Below are 11990 nucleotides of genomic sequence, written 5' to 3' on the forward strand. Positions count from 1 at the left end.
GAAACACGGGCCATTGTCACTAACCAGGATGTCCGGCAAGCCATGGGTTGCAAAGATCGCATGTAGGCTTTCCAAGGTGGTGGATGACGTGCATGAATTCAGGATGATGCACTCGATCCATTTTGAGTACGCATCTACTACAATGAGGAACATCTTCCCCATGAACGGGCCCGCATAGTCAACGTGAATGCGTGACCATGGTTTGGTGGGCCAGGGTCACGGGCTGAGCGGGGCTTCCTTGGGGGCATTCCCCAGCTGGGCACAGGTCGTGCACCTGCGAACACAGTGTTCCAGCTCTGAATCAATACCAGGCGACCAAACGTGTGACCAGGCAATGGCCTTCATCATTATAATGCCTGGGTGCTCGCTGTGGAGTTCCCTGCTGAATGCCTCTCTGCCCTTCTGGGGCATGACTACCCGGCTGCCCCATAGTAGGCAGTCGGCTTGGATGAAGAGCTTATCCATTCGCCTGTGGAACGGTCTGACCTCCTCAGGGCATGCTCCGTGTGCGGGCGCCTAATCCCCAGTCAGGACACATTTCTTAATCAAGGATAGGAGGGGATCTCTGTTTGTCCAGATTTTGACTGTGATGGGGGAGCCTGCACTGTCAAAGGCATCGACAGCCATGACCATCTCAGCGCTTTCCTCAGCTGGCCCGTCGGTGGTGGCCAGTGGGAGCCTGTTGAGTGCATCAGCGCAGTTTTCAGTGTTGGGCCGCTGCCGGATGGAGTAGTCATAAGCAGCTAGCGTGAGGGCCCACCGCTATATGCGAGCTGATGCGTTGGCATTGACAGCCTTGCTGTCTGACAACAGGGATGTGAGTGGCTTGTGGTCTGTCTCTAATTCAAACTTCCTACTGAAGAGGTACTGATGCATTTTTTTTACACCATAGACACATGCAAGCGCTTTCTTCTCGACCATGCCATATCCCCGTTCAGCTTCAGAGAGTGACCTAGAGGCATAAACCACAGGTTGTAGCTGACCCTCAGCATTACCCTGCTGCAACATGCACCCAACCCCATAGGACGATGCATCACAAATCAGAACTAAATGTTTACAGGGGTCGTACAGGGTCAAAAACTTGTTTGAACACAGTAGGTTTCGCGCCCGATCAAAAGCCCGTTCCTGACAGTCCCCCCAAAACCAATCGCAACCCTTACGCAGGAGCACGTGTAGCGGCTCCAACAACGTGCTCAAGTTCGGCAGAAAGTTCCCGAAATAGTTCAACAGTCCCAGGAATGAACGCAACTCCGATGTGTTGCATGGCCTGGGTGCTCGTCGAATCGCATCTGTTTTGGATTCGGTAGGCCGAATCTCATCTGCAACAACCCTCCTGTCCAGAAACTCAACCTCGGGAGCTAAAAACACACATTTAGACTTCTGAGTCGCAGGCCTACCCGGTCCAGTCAGCGTAGCACCTCCTTCAGGTTGTGTAGGTGTTCCTCGGTATCTCGACCCGTGATGAGGATGTCGTCCTGGAATACGATCGTTCTCAGAATGGATTTAAGTAGGCTTTCCATGTTTCATTGAAAAATCGCGGCCGCTGATCGAATGCCAAACTGGCACTTGTTATACGCAAACAGTCCCTTGTGCGTGGTGATGGTGGTCAGTAGTTTGGATTCGTCGGCCAGTTCCTGGGTCATATAGGCTGAAGTGAGGTCCAAACACCTGCCAGCGTGGCGAAGAGGTCCTCCGCTCTTGGGAGCGGATATTGGCCTTGTAGGGAAACCCGATTGATGGTGGCCTTGTAGTCGCCACAGATCCTGACAGAGCCATCCGCTTTTACAACGGGAACGATGGGGCTCGCCCAGTCGCTGAATTCAACAGGCGAGATGATGCCCTCTCGCAACAGCCGGTCCAATTCGCTCTCGATTTTTTTCCCACATCACATACGGCACCGCTCTGGCTTTGTGGTGCACTGGCCTGGTGTCCGGTGTGATGTGTATCACAAGTTTAGTACCTTTGAAAGTCCGATGCCCAGTTGAAATAATGACTCGAATTGTTGTAGAACTTGTGACCACGAACTTCGCTCCACCGAGGACATTGCGTAAACATCCCCCCATTTCCAGTTCATCTTGGCTGGGAACCAGCTCCTCCCCAACAGTGCGGGACCATTGCCCGGGGCATTCCAGAGTGGCAGCCGGTTCACTGACCCATTGTGTGTGACAGCCATCATTGCACTGCCTAGCACCGGAATAATTTCCTTGGTGTAAGTCCGTAATTGGGTCACAATATGTGCTAATTTGTGTCTACTGGCTTTGAGTGGCTATAGCTTCTTGCATTGCTGAACGCCCATGAATGACTGGCTGGCCTCAGTGTCCAGCTCCATGCGTACTGGGATATCGTTCAACAAAACCCTCATCATCATTGGTGGTGTTTTGGTGTATGCACTATGAATATTCGCTGCATGGACCCGCTGAACTTCGGTGTCCATCGATTTGCCCCAAAAGTCATCCTGCCTCACACAACCCTCTTCTGGTCCATCTGTGTCATATATCAGTCTGGTTGCAGGTTTTCTACACATTCAAGCTAAATGGCCACTGAGATTGCAGATTCTGCAGGCAAAATGTTGGAATCTGCAAGATCTGGCTGAGTGTTTTCCCTCACACCTCCAACATGAGTTAAAGTTTCCATTGTTGGGGACAAAGGGACTATGGCCAGGAATTTCTTACTACTTGGGGGATCAATGGGTATGGCGAGAAAGCAGGAATGGGGTACTGAAGTTGCATGTTCAGCCATGAACTCATTGAATGGCGGTGCAGGCTAGAAGGGCCGAATGGCCTACTCCTGCACCTATTTTCTATGTTTCTATGTTTCTAACTGCTTTTAAGTACCCTATTAGTGGGTGTCAATGGCCCCATCCCGGGCCGCATTGTCCACTGTGATGGCGTGAATGACCATTCAGCCTGCCATTGTCTCTGTTGAGATCCTGCTCTGGGGATCTATTGCTGCCTGGTAAATGTCGGACTGCCCCTGCCTACCTGCGGGGCTCTGAGTAGCATTTATGATGTTGACTCCCTGATCCATTGCCGCGTCAGAGGCAGAATTGCCCGCGTAAATCATTTTCGTCTCTTCCTCCCCTGCTATGAAAGTTTGAGATAACAACGCTGCCGCTTCCAAGGTCAAGTCCTTGGTCTCAATTAACTTGAGAAAAATTCCTACATGACCGATACCCTCGATGAAGAAGTCCCTGAGCATCTCCCCCCTGCAGACGTCTGTAAACTTACAGAGGCTGGCAAAACGCCGGAGGTCTTCTACAAAGTCCGGTATGCTCTGTCCTTCACAACGTCGATGGGTGTAAAATCTGTGTCGAGCCATGTGCATGTTGCTCCCCAGTTTGAGGTGCTCCCCGATTAATTTGCTGAGCTCTTCAAAGGTTTTGTCCGATGGCTTTTCGGGTGCCAGTAAGTCCTTCATGAGCGCATAAGTCTTTGGCCCGCAGCTGGTCAGGAGGTGAGCCCGTCGCTTGTCGGCTGCTGCATCCCCTAGCCAGTCTTTAGTTACGAAGCTTTGTTGAAGCCTCTCGACAAAATCGTCCCAGTCTTCCCCAACACAGTACTGTTCATCTGTGCTGCCGATGGCCATTCTCGTGGGTCGTGAATTCCCGTTTCTCGTCGCCAATGTAAAATCCTTACTCTACAGCATGAAACCACACAAGGCACATTCCAGGGACAAGGCCACTCTGTGACCTGTTCTTTATTACAGGACTCCAGAAGTGATGACCCTGCGTGGGACCTCCCTTTATATACCTGTGTGATCAGGTAAGGAGTGTCTCCCATAAGTTCACCCCCTGTGGTCAAGGTGTGCATCTGAGTTGAGTGTATACAGTAATACAGTGGTGTTACATTGTAGTTACAGACATGACAATTTTCCCCAAGGTTTGTCTCTACATAACCTTGAACTTTAGACTGCTTTGCCTTCTTCATTATACTTATTACTAATCTCTCCCCATATGATCTATGATTTCCCCTCAAGCCATACAAGTTTAAATCCTCTATTTTCACTCTCTCCAAGGACATTGGTACCAATTCATTAGCTGAAACACATCCCATTTAAAAAGCCTTCCCAGTACTGTACAAAGTAATGTGTATCTTGAGCTTGAATCTCACTTAGGTATGTTATGTTTAGAATAACTCCACAAGACTCTATATTGTAAGCTCAAACTGTTGTGACCTTGGTATCTTTAATGTAACTCCAGAGTGCGGAAGCAGCATGGTAGACTGCCTTTTATATCTGCTTGCCCAGGGTGTGCAGGTGATACTTGGGTCTCCAACAGGTGCGTCCCTTGGTGGCAAGTCTTACACATTGGTAATGTTTACATACATAACATCATTCCCCTCCAAAGTCTATGTACAAGTTATTTACAAGTTGAGGCGATCCAGGGCTCTGCGTTCCTGGGTTGATCGCCTGAGTTGAAGTCCTGGCATGGGTGAGTTGGTTGGATCATTGCAGCACTGCGGTGTGGCTGGTCTGATTGGATTGTCGGGCATGGTGGGTTCATCCTCTTGATTGACCGCGAGGTCGATTGCTGGTTGGGTGTGTGTGGGTGGATCATTGATGGGAATGTCCTTTTCAAACTGTTCTTGGTTGTCAGTTAACCGCAGTTTGGTCTGACCCAAGTGCTTTCTGCATGTTTGTGCATTCAAAAGTTTGACAACAAACACTCTATTCCCTTCCTTGGCTAACACAGTGCTAGCAATCCATTTGGGACCATGACCGTAATTAAGAACAAACAAAGGGTCATTAACCTCAATGTCACACGATACAGCCACATGATCGTGGTACATGTTATGCCGGTGACGCCAGGTTTCTACATGATCATTGAGATCCGGGTGGACGAAGGAGAGTCTGGTTTTGAGTGCTCTCTTCATTAGTAATTCTGCAGGGGGAACCCCGGTAAGCAAGTGGGGCCGCGGTAGCTGAGCAGAATCCGAGATAACCGGGTCTGCAGGGAAGCTTCAGTCATACGTTTCAAGCTCTGCTTGATGGTTTGGACTGCCCGTTGCACTTGACCATTGGATGCGGGCTTAAACAGCGCAGACCTGACATGCCTGATGCCATTGTGGGTCATGAACTCGTTGAATTCCGGGCTGGTGAAGCATGGTCCATTGTCACTAACAAGGACGTCGGGCAAACCATGGATGGCGAACATGGTCCGGAGGCTTTCAATGGTGACAGTGGACGTACATGACGACATTATTATACATTCAATCCATTTAGAGTAAACGTCCACTGCTACTAGGAACATCTTTCCTAGAAAGGGGCCAGCGAAATCTACGTTGACGCTGACCACGGTTTGGAGGGCCATGACCACAGACTCAGAGGGGTCTCCCTTGGTGCATTGCTCAACTGTGAGCAAGTGTTACATTGGTGTACGCATGACTCCAATTCCGAGTCAATGCCGGGCCACCAAATGTGCAACCTGGTGATAGCCTTCATCATGACTATGCCTGGGTGGGTACTGTGAAGGTTACGTATAAACGTTTCCCTGCCTTTTTTGCCAAAATCACACGATTCCCCCATAGTCTGAATGGATGGACATTTCATCCTTGCGTGGGTGTGATGGCTTAATTTCGTTTTGCATTTTCCCGGGAACCGCCGACCAGCTCCCTTTGAGGATGCAGCTTTTTACTAGTGATAGCACCGGGTCCTGATTAGTCCAGGTCCTGATCTGGCAAGCCGTGACGGGTGACCTCTCGCTCTCAAAAGCATCCATTACAAGAAGCAAGTCTGCGAGTTGCGCCATTTTCACCCCGGTGGTGGGCAATGGTAGCCAACTGAGGGCATCAGCACAGTTTTCAGTGCCTGGTCTGTGGTGGATTACATAGATATACGCAGATAACGTTAGTGCCCATTTTTTGGATGTGGGACAAAGCATTGGTGTTAATACCTTTGCTTTCTGAGAACATCAAAATGAACGGCTTGTGGTCGGTTTCGAGCTCGAACCAGAGTCCAAATAGGTATTGGTGCATTTTCTTAACCCGTATACGCATGCTAATGCTTCTTTCTCAACCATACTGTAGACTCTTTCTGCCTTAGATAAGCTTCTGGACGCATATGCAACCGGTTGCAGTTTGCCTGACACATTGGCTTGCTGTAACACACAACCGACCCCGTACGAAGTTGCATCACAAGCTAGTACTAAACGTTTACACGGGTTATACAATACATAGAAACATAGAAACATAGAAAATAGGTGCAGGAGTAGGCCATTCGGCCCTTCTAGCCTGCACCGCCATTCAATGAGTTCATGGCTGAACATGCAACTTCAGTACCCTCTTCCTGCTTTCTCGCCATACCCCTTGATCCCCCTAGTAGTAAGGACTTCATCCAACTCCTTTTTGAATATATTTAGTGAATTGGCCTCAACAACTTTCTGTGGTAGAGAATTCCACAGGTTCACCACTCTCTGGGTGAAGAAGTTTCTCCTCATCTCGGTCCTAAATGGCTTACCCCTTATCCTTAGATTGTGACCCCTGGTTCTGGACTTCCCCAACATTGGGAACATTCTTCCTGCATCTAACCTATCTGAACCCATCAGAATTTTAAACGTTTCTGTGAGGTCCCCTCTCATTCTTCTGAACTCCAGTGAATACAAGCCCAGTTGATCCAGTCTTTCTTGATAGGTCAGTCCCGCCATCCCGGGAATCAGTCTGGTGAACCTTCGCCGCACTCCCTCAATAGCAAGAATGTCCTTCCTCAAGTTAGGAGACCAAAACTGTACACAATACTCCAGGTGTGGCCTCACCAAGGCCTTGTACAACTGTAGCAACACCTCCCTGCTCCTGTACTCAAATCCCCTCGCTATGAAGGTCAACATGCCATTTGCTTTCTTAACCGCCTGCTGTACCTGCTTGCCAACCTTCAATGACTGATGTACCATGACACCCAGGTCTCTTTGCACTTCCCCTTTTCCTAATCTGTCACCATTCAGATAATAGTCTGTCTCTCTGTTTTTACCACCAAAGTGGATAACCTCACATTTATCCACATTATACTTCATCTGCCATGCATTTGCCCACTCACCTAACCTATCCAAGTCACTCTGCAGCCTCATAGCATCCTCCTCGCAGTTCACACTGCCACCCAACTTAGTGTCATCCGCAAATTTTGAGATACTACATTTAATCCCCTCGTCTAAATCATTAATGTACAGTGTAAACAGTGTAAATACATGTAACTTGTTAGAACATAGCAGGTTTCTGGCCTTGTTAAAGGCTGTCTCTTTGATATTTACCCCAAACCCAGTCGTCACCCTTGCATAGCAATAAATGCAAAGGTTCCAGCAAAGTGCTCAACCCTGGTAGAAATAATTGAGGAGGCCCAGGAACAAATGCAGCTCCATCACATTCTATGGTCTAGGTGCATTCTTGATAGCCTCCGTCTTGGAGTCTGTGGATCTGATGCCATCCACCACAACCTTTCTCTCCAGAAATTCGACCTCTGGAGCCAGGAAAATACACTTAAAGCGTTTCAGCCTGAGTCGCACTCTGTCCAGTCGCTTTAGAACCTCTTCCAGGTTGTGCAAGTGTTCGGTGGTGTTGCGGCCAGTGATCAAGATGTCATCTTGAAACACCACGGTGCACGGAACCGATTTCGGCAGACTCTCCATGTTCCTTTGGAAGATGGCCGCAACCGAGCGAATCCCAAAGGGGCATCTGTGGTATATGAACAGTCCTCTGTGCGTGTTAATGCACGTCAATTTTTTCGAAGGTTCAGCCAGCTCCTGTGTCATGTAAGCAGAGATTAGATTCAGCTTGGTGAACAACTCCCCCCCTGCTAGCGTTGCAAACAATTCATCCACTTTGGGTAGTGGGTACTGATCCTGTAACGAGACTCGGTTGATCGTTACCTTGTAGTCCCCACAGATTCTGACCGTCCCATCGCTTTTCAACACCGGAACAATTGGACTGGCCCACTCGTTGAACTCGACTGGCGATATGATCCCCTCTCGTTGAAGCCTGTCCAGCTCGATCTCAACTTTCCCTCGCATCATGTATAGAACCGCTCGCCCTTGTGATGAACAGGTCATGCATCAGGGACTAGATGGATGTGCACTTTGGCGCCTGTGAAGTTGCTGATGCCTGGCTTGAATAACGACTGGAATTTGTGACAGTGCTTTGATGTCGTCCCAGTTCCATCAGATTTTTCCTAGCCAGCTTCTGCCGAACAGCGTTGGGCCATCGCCTGGTACAATCCATAGTAGTAAATCATGCACAGCTCCATCGTACGATACCTTCACTGCCGCACTGCCAGTGACTGGTATGAGCTCTTTGGTGTAAGTGCACAGGTTGGTATGGATCGGGCTTAGTTTTGACCTTTGTGCCTTTTTGCTCACAGTTTCTCAAAAGCCTTCTGGCTCATAATTGACTGATTCACCCCCATGTCCAATTCCATGGAAACTGGAATGCTGTTTAATTTGACTTTTAACATTATTGGAGAGCTTTTGTTGGTGAAGGTGTGTACCCCATACACTTCCTCTTCAGCCTCGGGTTGAGTTGCCTCTCTTACTCGTTCAGCGTGATCCGCGCCGGATCGGACATCTTCTGCCGCCTCTGACACGTGGTGAGTCGCAGCACATCTGCACATTCGCTGGAGGTGCCCCATTGTTCCACAGCCCTTGCACACGTAGTGCTTGAATCGACATTGATGGGCTCAATGATTACCCCCGCAGCGCCAACATGGTAGTGGATTCGCATTCATGCCCCACGACGGACTCTGAGTCATCCTAGGTCTGGCCTCTGCAGGCGTGAAGGCCTTAGTTTATGCATAGTACTTGCCGGTGACCTCCGATGCTGTAATGATATCTGTTTAGTGTAATCGTTCATGGACATGAAAGCCTGGACTATCGTGATGGCCTTGCTCAGATCTAGGGATTTGGCACACAGCAGTTTGCGAAGAATGACCTCGTGGCCGATTCCAAGCACAAAAAAGTCCCGCAACACTTCCCCCAAAAATCCAGCTAATAGGCACGGTCCTGCAAGGTGTCTTAGGTCGGCGACATGGCTCAACACGTCCTGGCCCTCGGAGCGGTGGTGCGTATAAAAGCGATACCTGGCCATCAAGATGCTCTCCTTCGGCTTGAGGTGTTCCCGAACCATCGTGCACAACTCTTCATATGTCTTCTCCGTTGGTTTCGTCGGTGCTAGCAGATTTTTGATGAGGCCATATATCGTGGACCTGCAAACGGTGAGGAGAATCGCCCTGCACTTGACCGCGGTTTCTTCTTTATCCAGCTCGTTGGCCACGAAGTACTGGTCAAGACACTCAACGAAGGCTTCCCAATCATCACCCTCAACAAATCTCTCAAGAATACCAACGGCAGCCATAACCATGTGAATGTTCATGATCTGTTACTTGTCGGCAATTGTTATATTCAGAATAACTCCACAAGACTGTATATTGTAAGCTCAAACTGTTGTGACCTTGGTCTCTTTAATGTAACTCCAGAGTGAGGAAGCAGCATGGTAGACTGCCTTTTATACCTGCTTGCCCAGGGTGTGCAGGTGACCCTTGGATCTCCCACAGGTGCCCTTTGGTGGCAAGTCTTATACTTTGGCAATGTTTACATACATAACAAGTTATCAGCCTTTGGTCAGTGGTAACACTCTTGCCTAGGTCGGAATGCTTTAGGTTTAAGCCCCAGTCCCAAAACTTCACTGTATTTCGGCTGACAGTTAAGTGCAGTACTGAGTGCTGCACTCTCAGAATTGCCATCTTTCAGATGAGGCATTAATGTCCTGTCTGCCCTCTCAGGTGGCTTTAAAAAAAAAATGGTTTTTTCCATTTTCTTTGAACACTTTTGTTTATTACTTATAAACATATTGGAGATTGAAAAAAAGGATGTTTGATTGGATGGGGCAATTGGAGGTGGGAAACATAGAAACATAGAAAATAGGTGCAGGAGTAGGCCATTCGGCCCTTCGAACCTGCACCGCCATTCAATGAGTTCATGGCTGAACATGCAACTTCAGTACCCCATTCCTGCTTTCTCGCCATACCCCTTGATCCCCCGAGTAGTAAGGAGATCATGTGATGAAACCGGCAGGAATATATCCAATCAGAGTTGGCAACCCTACACTTCAAAAATAATATATAATGCACGTTCATTCCTTCTTTCTGAATCTGTGCATTTGTGAGGTCATGTTTCCTTGCTACATTGAGAAATAGTATTCAAGTGTAAATTCGGCTGATTTCCTGGTTTATTACATTTTAAAATGGTCTCCTTAGAAGAACATAAGAAATAGGAACAGGAGTAGGCCAGATGGCCCCTCGAGCCTGCTCTGCCATTCAATAAGATCATGGCTGATCTAATCATGGACTCAGCTCCACTTCCCCGCCTAATCCCCATAACCCCTTATCCCCTTATCGTTTAAGAAACTGTCTATTTCTGTCTTAAATTTATTCAATGTCCCAGCTTCCACAGCTCTCTGAAGCAGTGAATTCCACAGATTTACAACTCTCTGAGAGATGAAATTTCTTCTCATCTCTGTTTTAAATGGGCAGCCCTTATTCTAAGATCATGCCCTCTAGTTCTAGTCTCCCCCATCAGTGGAAACATCCTCTCTGCATCCACCTTGTCAAGCCCTCTCATAATCTTATACGTTTCGATAAGATTACCTCTCATTCTTCTGAATTCCAATGAGTAGAGGCCCAACTTACTCAATCTTTCCTCATGAGTCAACCCCCTTATCAAGTATTCCAATTTATTTTGCCATTTTAATATAACATATTGCAAAGTAAAATGCTATGTTTAATTCAAAAAGATACTTTAGATACATCAGAATATAAAAACTTTACAGCTGCTGCATAGATCATTTACATTGTAGTATTTTCAAAGAAGAATATTAGAAATAGATCTGCTTTAGAACTTCATTAATTGCTTGGTTTTAAGTATAAAGGAGAGCAGAACTCAAAGGGAATTGGACAGATGTAATGTTTTTTTTTTTTTAAATTCGTAGCCAATCGTTCCAATTCTTTGTCAAATCACAAACGCCAGAGGTCACCTTGCACACGCCAAGGATCACTCTGCGCCAATGCTCTTAGCCAAAAGGCCTAGAGCCACTGCACCGTTCGTGGAAGTACTGCAATACCAGGTTCGTTATATCAGGTCCCCCACACACCTCCGTGGAGGTGGATGGGTCAAGCCACCCCACCCACCTCCTGTTTCCAAAAAAGCAAGCATATACCTTCCTGATCCAGGGAGAACCACCCGGAGGTCATGGTGGCTACTCCCCTGTCAGGTCAGTTACGCATGATCTTAGCCAAAAGGCCGAGAAGCGAATTGGACAGATGTAATGTGTTCTGGATGCCCACAGGATACAGATTTAAGTCATAAATTTACTAACTTTTCATGTGTACTTATTTGAGGTGTTTGTTATCATTCCGGAGTGAAACATTTCTGTCTGACTCAAGGCTGTCCACCTGCTGTTTCACATACTGCAGAAGCCCTCCCCAGTTCTATTTGTATTACAAAAACGCTGTCAAAGAATGTATTGAAACAATGCTGGATTTATAAGTAACTATTAATCAGAACTCTGGCACTTGCACAATCCATTATCCTTAATACACTGGAGAAGGCAAGGTTTTTCAGATAAGAATGTATTGAAATTAGATTTGTCCCGCAGTTTACGTTGTGCATCTCAATACAAATCTGAAGTGAGTATATTCATTAAACAGTGAAAAGGTGCAGTATAATATCTTGTGTCAACATTCTTAAGCTTCCCCTATTTGTTTTTGAGTGACTCTCTTTAGTTGTGTAAATGCCCATTCTCTGCCTGACTAAATATTTCAAATTTTGCTGACAGCCTAATCCACACCTGATAAACTATATGCACTGCCAAATCACTGATAAAAGCCAGTATTATAATAATATCAGGGATGAAGAAATTTGCACTATAAACTGAAACAGCTAGATTAGCAAGTGAATACATTCCGGTAATGCTAATCTTCCTGCCTCTCTGCTTATCTCTGCTGGCTTCTAATCACCC

At 47.3% G+C, this 11990-nt stretch overlaps 1 pseudogene; it reads right to left on the reverse strand.

The window, feature by feature from the left end:
• Nucleotides 1-11070: 11070 nt before the first annotated feature.
• On the reverse strand, nt 11071-11284 carry LOC139279932 (U2 spliceosomal RNA; annotated as a pseudogene).
• Between the last annotated feature and the right edge of the window lie 706 nt (nt 11285-11990).

Source organism: Pristiophorus japonicus, chromosome 1 (genome assembly GCF_044704955.1).
Source record: "Pristiophorus japonicus isolate sPriJap1 chromosome 1, sPriJap1.hap1, whole genome shotgun sequence".
Lineage (NCBI taxonomy): Eukaryota > Metazoa > Chordata > Chondrichthyes > Pristiophoridae > Pristiophorus > Pristiophorus japonicus.